This window comes from Pinus tabuliformis, chromosome 7 (assembly GCF_031772625.1).
Source record: "Pinus tabuliformis cultivar Carrire ecotype Pingquan chromosome 7, CPIR1, whole genome shotgun sequence".
Taxonomy (NCBI): Eukaryota; Viridiplantae; Streptophyta; class Pinopsida; order Pinales; family Pinaceae; genus Pinus; species Pinus tabuliformis.
Window position 1 is genome coordinate 24,841,889 of NC_142293.1, and position 14,382 is coordinate 24,856,270.

A 14,382-nucleotide genomic window follows, 5' to 3' on the forward strand; every position below is an offset into this window, starting at 1 on the left:
CCATGGAGTAACATGCACCCTGGAGGCCTCATAGAGGCGGTAGACATATCAGAGAAGAACCAATCACCCTCACTGAATTACAGGCCTGCCCTCTAGCCATCTTCTGTTTTCAGCATCAGTCATGTTATGAGTTTTGTGAAAAGGTGGCTAATGTTCAATTTCATCATGAGTTGGCTTGTCTATTTGTGCTGCATTTACATGGAGATCAGGTTACTTTGGCTGGTGTCACCTTCACACTTACACCAGAAACCATTTCACTGGCAACCGGCATACCAAACATTGGAGAACCATGGAACAAGAGGAAGAATATTGACTGGCAACATTATGAGCCATATATTAAACCCGGTTTCTTGAGGCAACTCAAGAGAGTGTTTCCATTCAGATATCTTACAGATGAATATGCTCCACTAATGAGATTAATCATGAAATATTTCAGCTGTGAGGGACGGTTCTCTCATTTATATTCTTATCACATCAGGTTGCTCATGAATTTCACCTGGGTGCGGATGATGAACATTCCTTATTTCATATGCCAGAACATAGAGAGAATGACCACCCTTGTGCAGCACAAAACCTCTCAGCAGCAACTTAACAATGTTTATCATTTTTCTCGTATTAAGATTTTGGTGGTTCATCAGATTGGATTGCAGGGCATCACTTGGGATGACTTCATCTCACATGAGCTTTTCAGAGCTTCACAGGGACCATCGGATGTTAAGCGTGAGACAGGTGGACCTTCTCATCAGTATGAGTGCCATGAGACCATTAGTGTGCCGGTATTCATCACATATCAGAGGGGCACTAGATATTTGTTTGCAGCAGCGAAGCAAGTGTTATCTCCACTCGGGGTGGAAGGGGCCTCGCTTCCTCCATCAGTACCATAGGTACAGGACGAAGGCAAGAGGTCAATGCAGGACAAGGGGCCTTCAGGTGAATGAGAGACCAACATCATTCTCATTCATGATGATGATACGGATATGGGCCCGGAAAGTGCCAAACTTAGAGATATCATCCATTCATTCAATCCAAAGCATCAAAACTACTGCCTACCTTGCCCCAATCGGAACTCTGCGAAAATCTAGCCTCATCCCCAGACCCAAAATTTGCCTGTCCCTTTTTCTAACAAAAACCCTCAAAAACTCAAATCAAATGATTGCACTTCATACCTAGCCTAAAATTAGTTTGTATTTCATTCATCTCCAGCCCCATTGATTATCTTTTGCTGAGATTGACCCGGAGAGAGCCCTCTCCTGTCCTCGTAGGGCTAGCTACGAGGCTGAGCGTGGTTTGATGTGGACCTAGAACCCTGCCTTTTCAGCCTGAGGCAAATCTAGGCTCTAACAGATCCTTCTCGAGCATTTATTCTTAATCAAACAAATCTTCTCCACACTCGCTTGATCTCACCAAGATGTTTTGTCGATCTTTTCTTGACTGTTGAATCGTCATAACCTGAGTTTGAATTTAAGTTTGACTCTAATATCTTTCGATCTCTATAACTTGCCAGATCATTCTGATAGGTGGAAATCCATGTGGGAAACATATGTCATCTACAGGTACCTTTCATTTTGATCCAGGTGGATATTGGTGGCCACCCACCTATTCCACCTAGACCGCCATCCGGTTTTATTTGTTTCCTTGTTTATTACAACATTTACTATTTTTAGTTTTTTTTCGGATCTTGAACTTTCGGAGTAGTTTTGACCCCCTAAACGATGTTTTCTTTTAGGCCCGCAGTAGGACCATAACAACAGGGCACATAGGCATAGGCACGAGCATGCTGCAATTCTTTTAGTACTTAGAGAGATATTTCCAACAAGGTATCGTATGCACCAAATAGAGATAATATGACCAAGCTACAACCTCGGGAAGTTGGTTGCCCAACTAACCCCAACGGGGCCCACAAACTCTTGGCGTTCCATCTCCTGGGATTAGGGTTTTGGTTGTTTAGGGTTTTCCTTTATTGTTCAATAATAAATTGGCCCTTGAACCTCATTGTAACACAGTTCAGAGGAATGTAACTACCATATCTCTTCTCAAAGATAAGATACCATTTCCCGAGCTAGTTTATTTCCATTCTATTTATAAGCACATTTCAATATTTGATATTAATGAAATGAAGTGTTATTTCTATTGCATCTCTCTATTGATGGATATATCTGTAATTTGTTACATTCCTATTTAAGTTTGGATCAGTGGTATTAGAAAGGTCTGCTATTTCTCTATTTTTCTTTACATGTTCCCAATGAGGTCGGGATATAAGGAGTTAGTGCTCGAATTGGTCGAAAATTTGCAAGACTAGCCTCACAAATCCCAATGGCCTCCCATGGCAGAAGAGAAGAAAGATGAGGGGCAAGGGATCCTTTCAAAATCTTGCTTGAAGAAGTGCTCGAGCAACAAAGGAACTCGATGATGGAAAAATTTTCCCATATCTTTCAGTGGCTACCCAAATGCGACACATCTTCTTCCAGCATCGACTCTGGAAGCGCCACACCCTTTAAGGTATAAGTTAACTTTGACATCCCCATATTTAAAGGTTAGATAGACGCAGACGACATAGATAAATGGCTAAATTTGATAGAAGAATTTTTTTCTATTCATGATTTTTCCAGCCGGGAAAAGATTACTTTCGCACTTATCAAAGCCACCCCCCACGTCAAGGACTGGTGCGAAACCTACTGTGAGAAGAAGGATGAAAATTCACTCTCTCTATTTTCAACCGCACCCACTTGGAATTCATTCCTAGATGCCCTCAAGGAGTAGTACTACCCTATCCAGAGCTGTGAGGATAAATACATAAAGTGGACCATGCTATAGTAGGGAAGGGACCAAGACATGCTGGAGTTTACCAATGTTTTTCATACCCTTCGAACAAAGTTGGGTATCAAGGATTTTGAGTGACATTTGGTACTCAAATACTGTGATTGTCTACACAAGTACATCTAGGACAAGATGGAGTTCTTGGACATCTTCTCGCTTGGCATGACGTATTGATACGTTGTCAAGATTAAGCAGAAGTTTAAATAGAAGAAGAGAGACTTTGGATCTGCGAATCTGAAGCAAGGGAAAGGCGCCCCCAAACAACAAAGCAAAGGACAAAGCCAAGGCAGAGTGACCCAAGACAACCCACTAAAGCTGCAAGAAAATAACAAAACCACGAAGACAACGAAGGACACAGGAAAATGGTGTGAGTTCCATAAGAGCTACACTCATAACAAAAGTGAGTGTCGTGCCAAGCCGTCACTGGTGGTTGAGCTGAAGGCTTCCAAATCAGATGCATGTTCCAACTCTAAGTCAGAGACCGACAAGGGGAATGAAAAAGGGAAGTAGACCATTGAACCAGAGCCCAATGCCACCATGGCCACCACTAAGGTCCAAAAGAATGAGGCTGAAGATCTAGAGGAGGGGGAATGCCTCTTCCACTCACAGATGTGGGTGAAGGGTTCTCCATTGAATTTCATTGTCAACAATGGGAGCCAAAAGAACCTCATTTCAGTAGAGGTATTGAAGTGGCTAGGCCTACTAACTACAACACATCTACAACCGCACTCCATTGGGTGGCTTCACCAAGGACGAGATCTCCGCGTTGACCAACAGTGTTGCCTTCCCTACAACATCAAGCCTTTCATGGGTAAGGTACTATGTGATGTTGCTCCTCTTGAGGTCTGTGCTATATTATTAGGAAAACCATTCTTGTGGAAGTGACATGTTTTATATGAGTCTAGACCTTGCTTTGTGATTATTACTTTGGGAAATAAGTCGTCCAGGATACCGAAGGTAGCCTTGCCTAAACCCATCTCTTTGATCTCTGTAAAGAAATGCAGTAAGATCATTTCACAGACCAAGAAATTTGTTTTCCTTATGATTTTCACTCCTCAAGGAAAGAAGAATATTGTAGCCACAACTTCCAGATAGGGCTCCTCTTCACAAAAGCAGTAGATGGATAAGGTTGTGGAGGAATACAGGGAAATTTTCAACTCACCTATGGGGGTACCTCTGCACTGTCAGGTCAAGCACTCCATCGATCTGACCCTAGGCACATCACTACCCAATGGACTGATCTATCGATGCTCTCTTTTGCAAAATGATGAGATCAATAGGTATATTCAGGAGTTGTTGTAGATAAGGCACATTAGGCGAAGATCCTCACCCTGTGGGAGCCTCATTATATTAGTACAGAAGAAGGATAGGACCTTGAGACTCTGTAGTGACTATCGGGTGCTGAACAAGTTCATTGTCAGGAATAGGTACCCAATCCCACAAATTGATGAGCTTTTGTACCAACTCAAGGGGGCCAAATATTTTAGCAAGATTGACTTGAAGTCCAGTTATCACCAAGTGCATATTGAACCCTCTAATGTGTGGAAGATTTCCTTCAAATCCAAGGAGGGCCTTTTCGAATGGTTGGTCATGCATTTCGGGTTGACGAATGCCTCCGCAACATTCATGAGATTGATGGATGACATCTTGCGACCATTCGCCAATGCATTTGTGGTGGTGTATTTAGATGACATCTTGATCGTCATCCAGATTTGGGAAGAGCACCTCCACCATATTGAATAAGCCCTCCAAACCTTGCGATAACACAATTTGTGTGCAAATTTAGAGAAATGCACTTTTGGCATGACATAGGTTCAATATCTGGGGTACATCATTGATGAGAAGGGTATGCATGTGGACCCAGCTAAGATACATGTCATTCAGGATTGGCCAGCCCCAACCATTCTAACATAGCTCCACAACTTTATATGTCTTGCAAATTTCTACTGCAGGTTCATGTTGGGGTTCTCTCATATCATTTGGCCTTTAAGTCAAGTCACCAAGGGCAAACCGAAAGCAAAGTTATTTTGGTTCGAAACTCAACATAAGACGTTTGTTGAGTTGAAGCATCACCTTTGCTCTGCACCAGTGCCCACATTACCAGATTTGCAGAAACCATTTGAGATTGAGACACATGCCTCCAACTATTCCATTGGTTTAGTTCTTACTCAACAGGGGCATCCGACGGCTTACCACAATGAGACACTTTAAGACACAGTCTGAAAGTATCCCACCTATGACAAAGAAATGTATTCCATTATGTAGGACTTCTATCAATGAAAGCATTAAATTTTGGGGAAGCAAACGGTCATCCGCATAGACCACCGACCCCTACAGTTCATACAAACACAAGGGAAGTTGCAAATCGATTTCCATCAGAAATGGTCCACACACCTGCAACAATACCATTTGAACATTAAGTACAAGAAGGATAACACCAATAATGTTTTAGAATGCCTCAGCCGACCACCAGTCATGGTGCTGATCACTATGCTCAACTCTTATGGGCACAAGATTTCAGGGTGGCCACATATTTACAAAAGCGATCCATAATTCGACAGTACATACCAGGCACTCCTGGGAGGTAAGCAAGTTCCAAATTTTCACCTCGAGGATGCAATGTCATGCCACCTGGGACACATTTGTATTCCTTCAAGTTAGCGTGTTAAGATGATTTGGAAGGTGCACTACAGTCGGGTCACTGGAAATTTCGGAGTAGAGAAAACAATGGCAATACTATAGAAATACTTTTATTGGTCGAACCTTCATCAAGATGTTGGGAAGTACATTAGATCCTGCATCATTTCCAAACCAACCATCAAGAAGAAAGGCCTATATACTCCTCTTCCTACTCCTAGTCAACCTTGGGAGTCCATCTCCATGGATTACATGTTGGGCCTTCCTTTTACTAAAAATGACAATGACTACATTTTCATGATCATCGACAGATTCCCTAATGTGGCCATTATGGGAGCCTGCAAGAAAACTATCACAATAGAGGCCACTACTAAGATCTTCTTTGAGGGAGTATGGGTACACTTTGGGATCCCACAATCCATTGTATTAGATCAGGACAGCTGATTCCCGAGGGCATTTTGGTCATGTCTTTGGTCAATACTAAATACCAAAATTACTAAGTCCATAAATTTCCAACCCTAAACTGATGGCCAAACAGAGGTTTTCAACTGGATGATTGTACACATTCTATGCATGTACAACTCGAAGAATCCGTGCACATAGGATGAAATCCTCCCCTATGTCCAGCACAACTACAACAAATCTCTCCATAGCTCAACGGGCCACAACCCCTTTCAGCTAGGGCTGGGATTTCAGTCATTATGTCCCATTGATGTAGCCATACCATTTGTAGTTACTTACGCAGATTCATCTCATGTCTAGTCTGAAGCTGATAGGGTTAACATCGTCATTGAGTGCATTGAACACATACACTAGCAGGTCCATGATATATTGTACAGAGCCAATTCTAAGTACAAGTAGTGCCACAATCAACATCAAGTGCCACACAAGTTACAGGTGGGCAATAAAGTTTAGCTACATTTGCAGAAGGAGCACCTTGCTAGACCCTGTCAAAGCTTTTCCTACTCCAATATGGGCCATACACCATCACCAAGGTTGTAGGGGACAATGCCTTTGAGCTCAAAATTCCACCGTTCCTTGGCCTGCACCTAGTGTTCAATGTAACCGCCTTTAACCATACTTTCCACCATTGTTGGGCACATTCGACATTGTAGAACAAATCACACCAATAGAGCTAAACCAAGACTGCATGGAACATGCCACAACTAATTAGATCATGGACACATAGATCAAGAAAAATCTCCAATAGAGGATCTAGCTATATTGAGTTGTCAAAGCAAGCCAACTCCTCCACTAGGACAAGTGGTTCACCAGGGACCAAGTTCAACAAAAATTTGCTCACCTCATGGAGGCTCTGCATTCAATGAGGACCATTGCTTCTTTAGGAGGGAGGGCTAATCTAGGTGGATATTGGTGCCACCAACCTATTCCACCTAGACCTCCAGTCAGTTTCATCTGTTTCCTTGTTTATTGCAGTATTTACTATTTTTAGCAATTTTTCGGGTCCTGAACTTGCGGAAGAGTTTTGACCCCTTAAACGAAATTTATTTGAGGTTCACATCAGGCCTTTCCATTTTACAAATCCTGTAGTACTCAGATAGATATTTCCAACAAGATATTGTACACACCAAATGGAGATAATATGACCAAGTTACGACCCTAGGAAGTTGGCTTCCCAACTAACCCCAATGGGGCCCACAAATTCTTAGCATTCCATATCTTGGGGTTAGGGTTTTGGTTGTTTAGGATTTACCCTTGTTTTTCAATAATAAATAGGCCCTTGAGCCTCATTTTGTTACAATTCATAGGCATGTAGTTGCCACATCTCTTCTCAGAGACAAGCTACCATCACTCGAGCTAGTTTATTTCCATTCTGTTTGTAAGCATATTTTAGTATTTGATATTAATGAAAATGAAGTGTTATTTCTGTTGCATCTCTATATTTATGGTTATATCTGTAATTTGTTGTGTTCCTGTTTAAGTTTGGATCACATTTCCTCATCGATGCATTGGAACCTGTATAACCATGGAGATGGATGCAGAATCCAATATTAGCTACAAAATGAGCAAGATTATGTAGTTGTAAAGACGTGTAAATGTGATGGAGGAAGATATGAGGTATTAATATGATAGATTTTTGGGATGGGGAAATTGTTTGCAATGTAGGGGGTTTTGGAGCCTAGGTAGTTGTAGCACCTAGGACTTAGGGTTTTTGGAAAAAGGTTTAGAGAGTATTTGGATAAAAGGGTTTAGGTAAAGGCACTGAAGGTGTAGGGGGTGTATGAAAGTGTAGGGGAGTTAAAATTTAGGAATTGAGAGTGTAAAGGTAGTTTCTAGAGAGATACTAGGGTTTAGATGTGAAAATAACACCAAATATTCAAAAGACTTTCAAAACACCATGAGAATTAGTTTAAGAGGAAGAAACATGTAAGATTTAGTTGTAACTTACTTGTGGGAGGTTGAATACAACTTTGGTGGAGCTGAGGAGGTGATTCTAGCTTTCCTGGGCAAACACGCAATGCCTGTGGCAAGTGCATAGTGCCTGTGGCAAGCACGTAGCACCTGTGGCAAGCACGTAGCACCTGTGGCAAGCGCGCAGCGCCCATGGCAAGTGAGAAGAACCTGTAAAGTGCGCAACACTTGTCAAGTGCACAATTCCTGAAGAGAACGTGCAATGCTTGCTTTGTTATTCCGATTTCGCCCATATTTGTGAAAAATGGTCTCTTTGGGTTTGCTCAAGAAATGATAGGAGGCAATTGGTGTTGAGTTAGATGATAGGAAGGCCTTTATACTTAAGTGAATTTGATCTTTAGCTTTAAAACCCACTTTCTAATGTTTCACTTCTCCTTTTTGAAATGTTTGCTAATTTCGCTTTACACTTTGATTTTCTTCTTTGCAAGTTGATGATGCATGGAGTTTTGGCACTCTTCACATTTGAATTTGCTTGGATGAAGTTGGCACATAGTTCTTTGAGTTGACAACTTAGGAATAGTAACTTATTACATATAATGAAAATAAAATTACATAAATTAGAAAAAATATTACATCTATTTTGGAATAAAAATTACAATATGAAATAGAACTGATATTTGGAATAAAAATTGGAACTTGAGCAAGCATAGATACATTTTTTTCAATCCTCTTTAAATGAAAAAAGGATATTATTTTTCTCACTCTCATATTTTTTTACTCGCTTTATGCAATGAAATAGAATATATTGGACCTTGAAAGAATGAAACCTAGTGACCTAATGGGACCTTGAATGACCAGACTCCATGTGGACTTGACTAATAGAAAACATGATGAAATAAGTTCTTATGCTAAATGTATTCTCAGTAAGACACAAGAAGGTGGGCCAAAAAATATTAATTTTTGAGGAAGAGTAGAGCTTTTGACTAGGGATACCTTCAATGAGTAAATATTTTGAATGAGGACCTAGGTGGAATGAAAAAAATTTATGAGAGAGACTCTAATATGAATATGAAAAGAGGAGTTTTGATCACTGATGGTAGTATGAAAATACTGTATCTAACACCTGGGCCAAGCCCCCTAAAACCAACAAATGGTTTTGTTTCTGGGATCGGGATCTATCTGAGGAATGTGTGATGTGGCATAAGTGGATATCGACTAAGAAAGAGACCGAGAAGTGGATAGATCGGAAGTTGCACAAGTTTGGAGCCCAAGAAAACAGGTGTATGAGCCTGTAGAAGGAAGAATGGTGGAATAGATACATGCATATAGAAGAACACGAAATTTTGTTCTGCTCTTTTCTGTGTGAGTTATACGAATGGTTGGCTAAATTAAGGGATGGTCAAGGTATGTGGAAGTTGGATAAACCCATTTTGTGGACTCTAGAGTTAGTGAGGCATATGGAAAGTTCAAAAAACAAGATCACATTAGCTTTCGATTATTGAATCGATAGTATTTTGGGTGGATTCATTACTAAGTTCGCGATTGATACGTCTGTTAGTTATAACGAAGTCGAACGCTGGTTTTTCAAAGGACAAAGATGTATGTATCTGAAGTCCATGAAAACTTGGATTAAAATGCTATTGTGTGAGAAACAGGTTATGCCATTGAATTGATGTTTAGATAAGACTTGATGGGAGCTACGCGAAGTGGGAAACCATTTAGAAAAGATCTAGATTTAGGTGCTGAGTATAGTCCTTTGTCGGGAGCATCTGATAGTGATGAAGAAAGTAGTAGTCTGAAGACGCCTCAAGGTGTGTCACAAATGGTAAATGAGGGTATTATAGAAATACCACATCCATCCCCTCCACCGCCACCTCCACCATCACCCCCACCTCGCACACCTATGCCTACACCTCCACCTCCACCTCCACCTCCACTATTTAGTATGCAGAACACGACGAAGATGCCTATATTCAAGGGTCTAGGGACAAAAGACCTTGAACAATTTTGGTTTGTAGCATATGATGTATGGAAGTCACAAAAAATAATGGATGATGGCTTGAAGAAAGTGCATGTAGTCACAACATTGCAAGATAGGGTGCTAAGCTAATATATTAAGTATAGTATGGCTCATCCAGCTGCGACGCTGAAGGATACAAAGGATGCGCTAAATAATAAGAAGCCTAATTTGCAAGCCCAGTCAGTCACAGAGGTCAAAGAGATACAACAGAGGGTAAATGAATCTAAATGGGATCACAAATGAAGATCACAGATGAACAACACAAGGATTGGTGTATTTCTTCGCTATTACCTCATTTGAGATTTCCACTATCATAGCAGAATATTGGAACACAGGCTGAGGCATTGGAGATTTCTATGAAGTTGGAAGCCTCACCTATTCATGATACGAATCTGGGAGTGTGTTGAAGGCTCAAAAAATCAGGACTCCAAAAAGGGGGATAACCACCTAGTCTGGACCTTAGGACAACTCCTTTTCCATTTCGAATAGTGGATCCGACTAGGGATGATGGGATCAGTTTCCCTATCTATTTATAATGTTCATGCTAATGGGATGATTTTTTTCTTTTCTGGATTTTATGAGGTAAATACTTATTCTAAAATTGATTTATCTTCTAACTATCATATGCAATCTATCATAATCAAAGAAAACATATAACTTTAAAACTATCCCGGGAGTAACGTTTATATATATGCAATCTAAAATGATTTGTGAAAGTAATTGATAATAAAGCTCATTCAATTACGATAAGAAGATAATTCATTTAATAATGATCGTTTCGTATAAAAAGTTAGTCAAAATGATATGAGAGATATATCGCATAAAGAGTCATTCATATATTCAGCATAAAGAATAAATCATCATCATACAAAAGTGCAATAATGATAACTAAGAATTTAAACTTTCATACATAAATAACTTAAAATGATTTATTGCTTGATACACAAGTAAAAAGCATTAAGAGATAGAAGTATCATTTGTAATACATCCTACTCATGTGCTCCAGCAATATTGATCCACTTTCAAATCATTCAACATCAAATAAGAGTACAGAAGTGCAATTTCAATAGAAGAGGTTGAACTCAAGTAGAAAATAAATCCTGTTCCATTAACTTTACCAAAACCTCCTTAAAGGGACAAAAGTGCATGTTCTGAAGAATGTTTTTGATAAAATTTCTGGACCCTTCTCTAAATTCATGAGAGGGGTTGAAATACTAATCTATGAAAACTAAAAATAGAAATTAAAAAAAAAATGAGGAGGTTTAAATGACCTCCATCATTTTAAGTGAAAATGAAATGAAATATGCCTATGACTATTCCTACATTTGATCTTTGAGATTGCAAATATCCAGCATAGGCTTAATGAGTGTCGGTTGGCCGACTTCAACTTTCAGTTGTCCTATGAATACGGCATTGGTGAGTGCTGGCATCATATTCTCAGTGGAAGTAATTAGGCCCCTCAGGGTCATCCATCGGCTATGCGGTTTCACTAGGTATTGCCAATACGCTTCCCAGTTCAATCTGGTTACTCATTTATTACCTCTGCCCTTTCCTCCGCCACCTATTTCCATACTGCTTGAATCTGTTTTGCATTTGGAAGAAAGCCAGGGGTGGTTTTTGCTACCAAATTAGCATTGTGTAAATTCTCATTCACACGTTCAATCACGTTTTTTGTTGCGGCTGCCGCATCCTCCATTTCATGTTCTGCCTCTCTGAGCCGAGAATTCCAATTTGCAAATAAGATTTCTTTATGCGATTCATATCATTTGGGCACATTTGCTCTTTTCCCATTCTCGGATTTCTGCCAATTTAATAAGTCTGAAACTTTCTTAAGAATTTCATCATATTCAAGTCGCAATTCCACAACTTGATTCATTATGTTATTGCTCATTTCGCAGTGTGAATTCCACTGCAAAATCTTTTGGCATAATAATTCTTTTTGGTGTAAAAGCTGGGAACTGTGACAAACGTTTCAATCTTTGGGTCATCTTTATGCAGTTCTGCTATGCTTCTTTACCTGCTAAACTGCTCTGATGTGCTATCTGCATTTGCTGAAACTCTTGCTGAAGTTTATCCAATTTCATTTTTGCTTGTTGGTTGGTACTGGCCTGCTATAATTGTTGTTCTAATAACAAAATTTTGTCTTCTTTTTCTTTGAGTAGTAGTTGTACCTTCACTGCCTTGTCAATGGTCGCTGAAGCATATGCACCTGCGAACTGCGAGAGTCTAGTGAGGTTAGCCAATGGATCTGTGGATGGGTTTTTCTAGAGAACATCTAGAGGTTCATCCTGTTAGAGTCGATCTGGCCATCCCTCCGTTAGAGATCAAAACTCTTTTTGCATTTCATTTTTAGGTGTCCCATCTTTATCGATCAGTTGCATTCTGTTAGGAGCATGCCATAAATCTGTCAGAAGGGATTTTGTCATTCATCCCCCTCATGCTTTGAACTACTGGCTCAGGTCTGTTCATCAAAATCAAGTCTTAAAAGTCATTTGCAGTCCTGTTTCAGTTTCTAGGTCATAACAGTCATTTTAGTCATTAGGTCTAGGGTTAGTCAATGTGGTCTTAAAACAGGGTCTAATAAAGCCAGCAGGCCAGAGGGAGGTTCTTAATAAGTTGTTATTTCAAAGATTTTTATCGTCATACGAATGGATTATGACTTTTATTCAAAACTCTGTTTTGAAGACAAGTTGACATTTTGTTTTTTGTAATAATTTTCCAAAATTTTCAGTTCTTGAATTCTTCAGGCGCAACCCTGGTCTCCTTGTTGGCATTATGATGCATATGTTGTACTTGATGGCAACACTCTCATAAAAGACCATCTCACTTATATACATTCAGAAGAGATATCAGATGTAACATAATACATAGATGCAGGATAGCTCAAAGGAATCAAATGGCAAGCTCTTTGTAAGCAGAGGTTCAAATATTGTTGAAATTATGAAGGACGCAGGTACACCTTACAGAAAGTGCGTCCCCGCAGGTAAACCATGTAGAACCCGCGTCCAGGGACGCAGGCCAGCCGTTCAGGAGGTGCGTCCACCCAGTGCACACATTTCAAGGCAGAGAAAAGCACGTGGGGGTTTCTTGTGTGGTATCTAGCCGACGGTTTTGTGTTTCTATGGTGTCGGCTCGTGGTATTGTTCCATGTTTTGGGGAGAAGCTTGCCTATATAAAGCAAAGGAGTTCATTTGGATTAGACACCATCTTTGTTGAATATCTTTTGGTGAGATCTAGTCCAGATCTATGAAGGCGAATCTTCTAATGGACTATGATCGCTATGGCGCACGATCAGATCTGTAGATCTGACTGTTTGGGTTAGTCTTGAAGTCTTAATATCTTTCATATCTAAAGAGACGCAGGTGCAGTAAGGGTTCAGGTGCGTCCGGGACGCAGGAGCGAACCGGTTCAGGTGCGCCGGACGCAGGCGCAGAAGGGTTCAGGTGCGCCGAGACGCAGGCAGTTCAAAAGACTCAGAGTGAGGGACGCAGGCTAGCAGTTGAGCAGAGTGCGTCCGGGACGCGGGCTAGCAGTTGAACAGGGTGCGTCCAGGGACTCAGGCCAGCAGTTGAGCAGGGTGAGTCCGGGACTCAGGCTAGCAGTTGAGCAGGGTGAGTCCGGACTCAGGCTAGCAGTTGAGCAGGGTGCTTCCTTCTCTTAAAATCTTTGTTTATCATTGTTGCATCCTGGGTTTGGTCCTATTATTGTTGATCTAGTTACTACAGTTGATTGGGTGTTTCAGAAGGTTGTTTGAGCTTCAATGTTGTTGTTGGGTCCAGTATGAAAATTGGATGAAATGTGGCCTTTCAAGATTATGAGTTGTGCCTCAATGTATCCAGTATGAAAATTGATGAAACGTGGTACTTAGAGGGAGAAGATTGTAGGCCGGCGCCTACGTACTAGTATCTAAGCTAGTACAAGAGCTAAAAGAAATCTTGGAGCATTGTAGCAGGTAGTAGCCTGCGTACTAGTAAATGGATCGGCTAGTACAAGAGCAAAGGGGGTTGTAGCTCCCGTACTGGTATAAGGCTGCACCAGTACAAATATTGTAAAAGAATTTTCTTATTAAGAAGAAGATTGAGATGACTTGCAGCAGGTGGTTTTCTCCCGCATTGGGTTTCCACCTTATATCATTGTGTTCATATGTGTGCCTTATGTGTGATGATCTACTTTATGTTACTGCATCTGTTAACTGATAATATGGTTGATAATGTCCTAATGCACTCATTGAAGATCGATTAACTTAATCTTAAGAAGTTGTGGAAGTAGCATATATGAATCTGATTATGGAATTGAAAAAGTTTTATTAATGTGATAATACTGATTCACCCCCCCCTCTCAGTATTATTTCCAACACTCCTTTGCCAAATCACATGTCAGCTATTCCTACAAAAAATTGCCAAGAATTTCATCATTTCAACCAAAAAATCAAGGAGGAAACCAAAAGCCAGAGTTGTATTAATTGTGAAAAAGTGCGAATTTCAAAACATTACAAAAATGGGTTTTGAGGAACCAAAAATCAAATCAATGTCTTT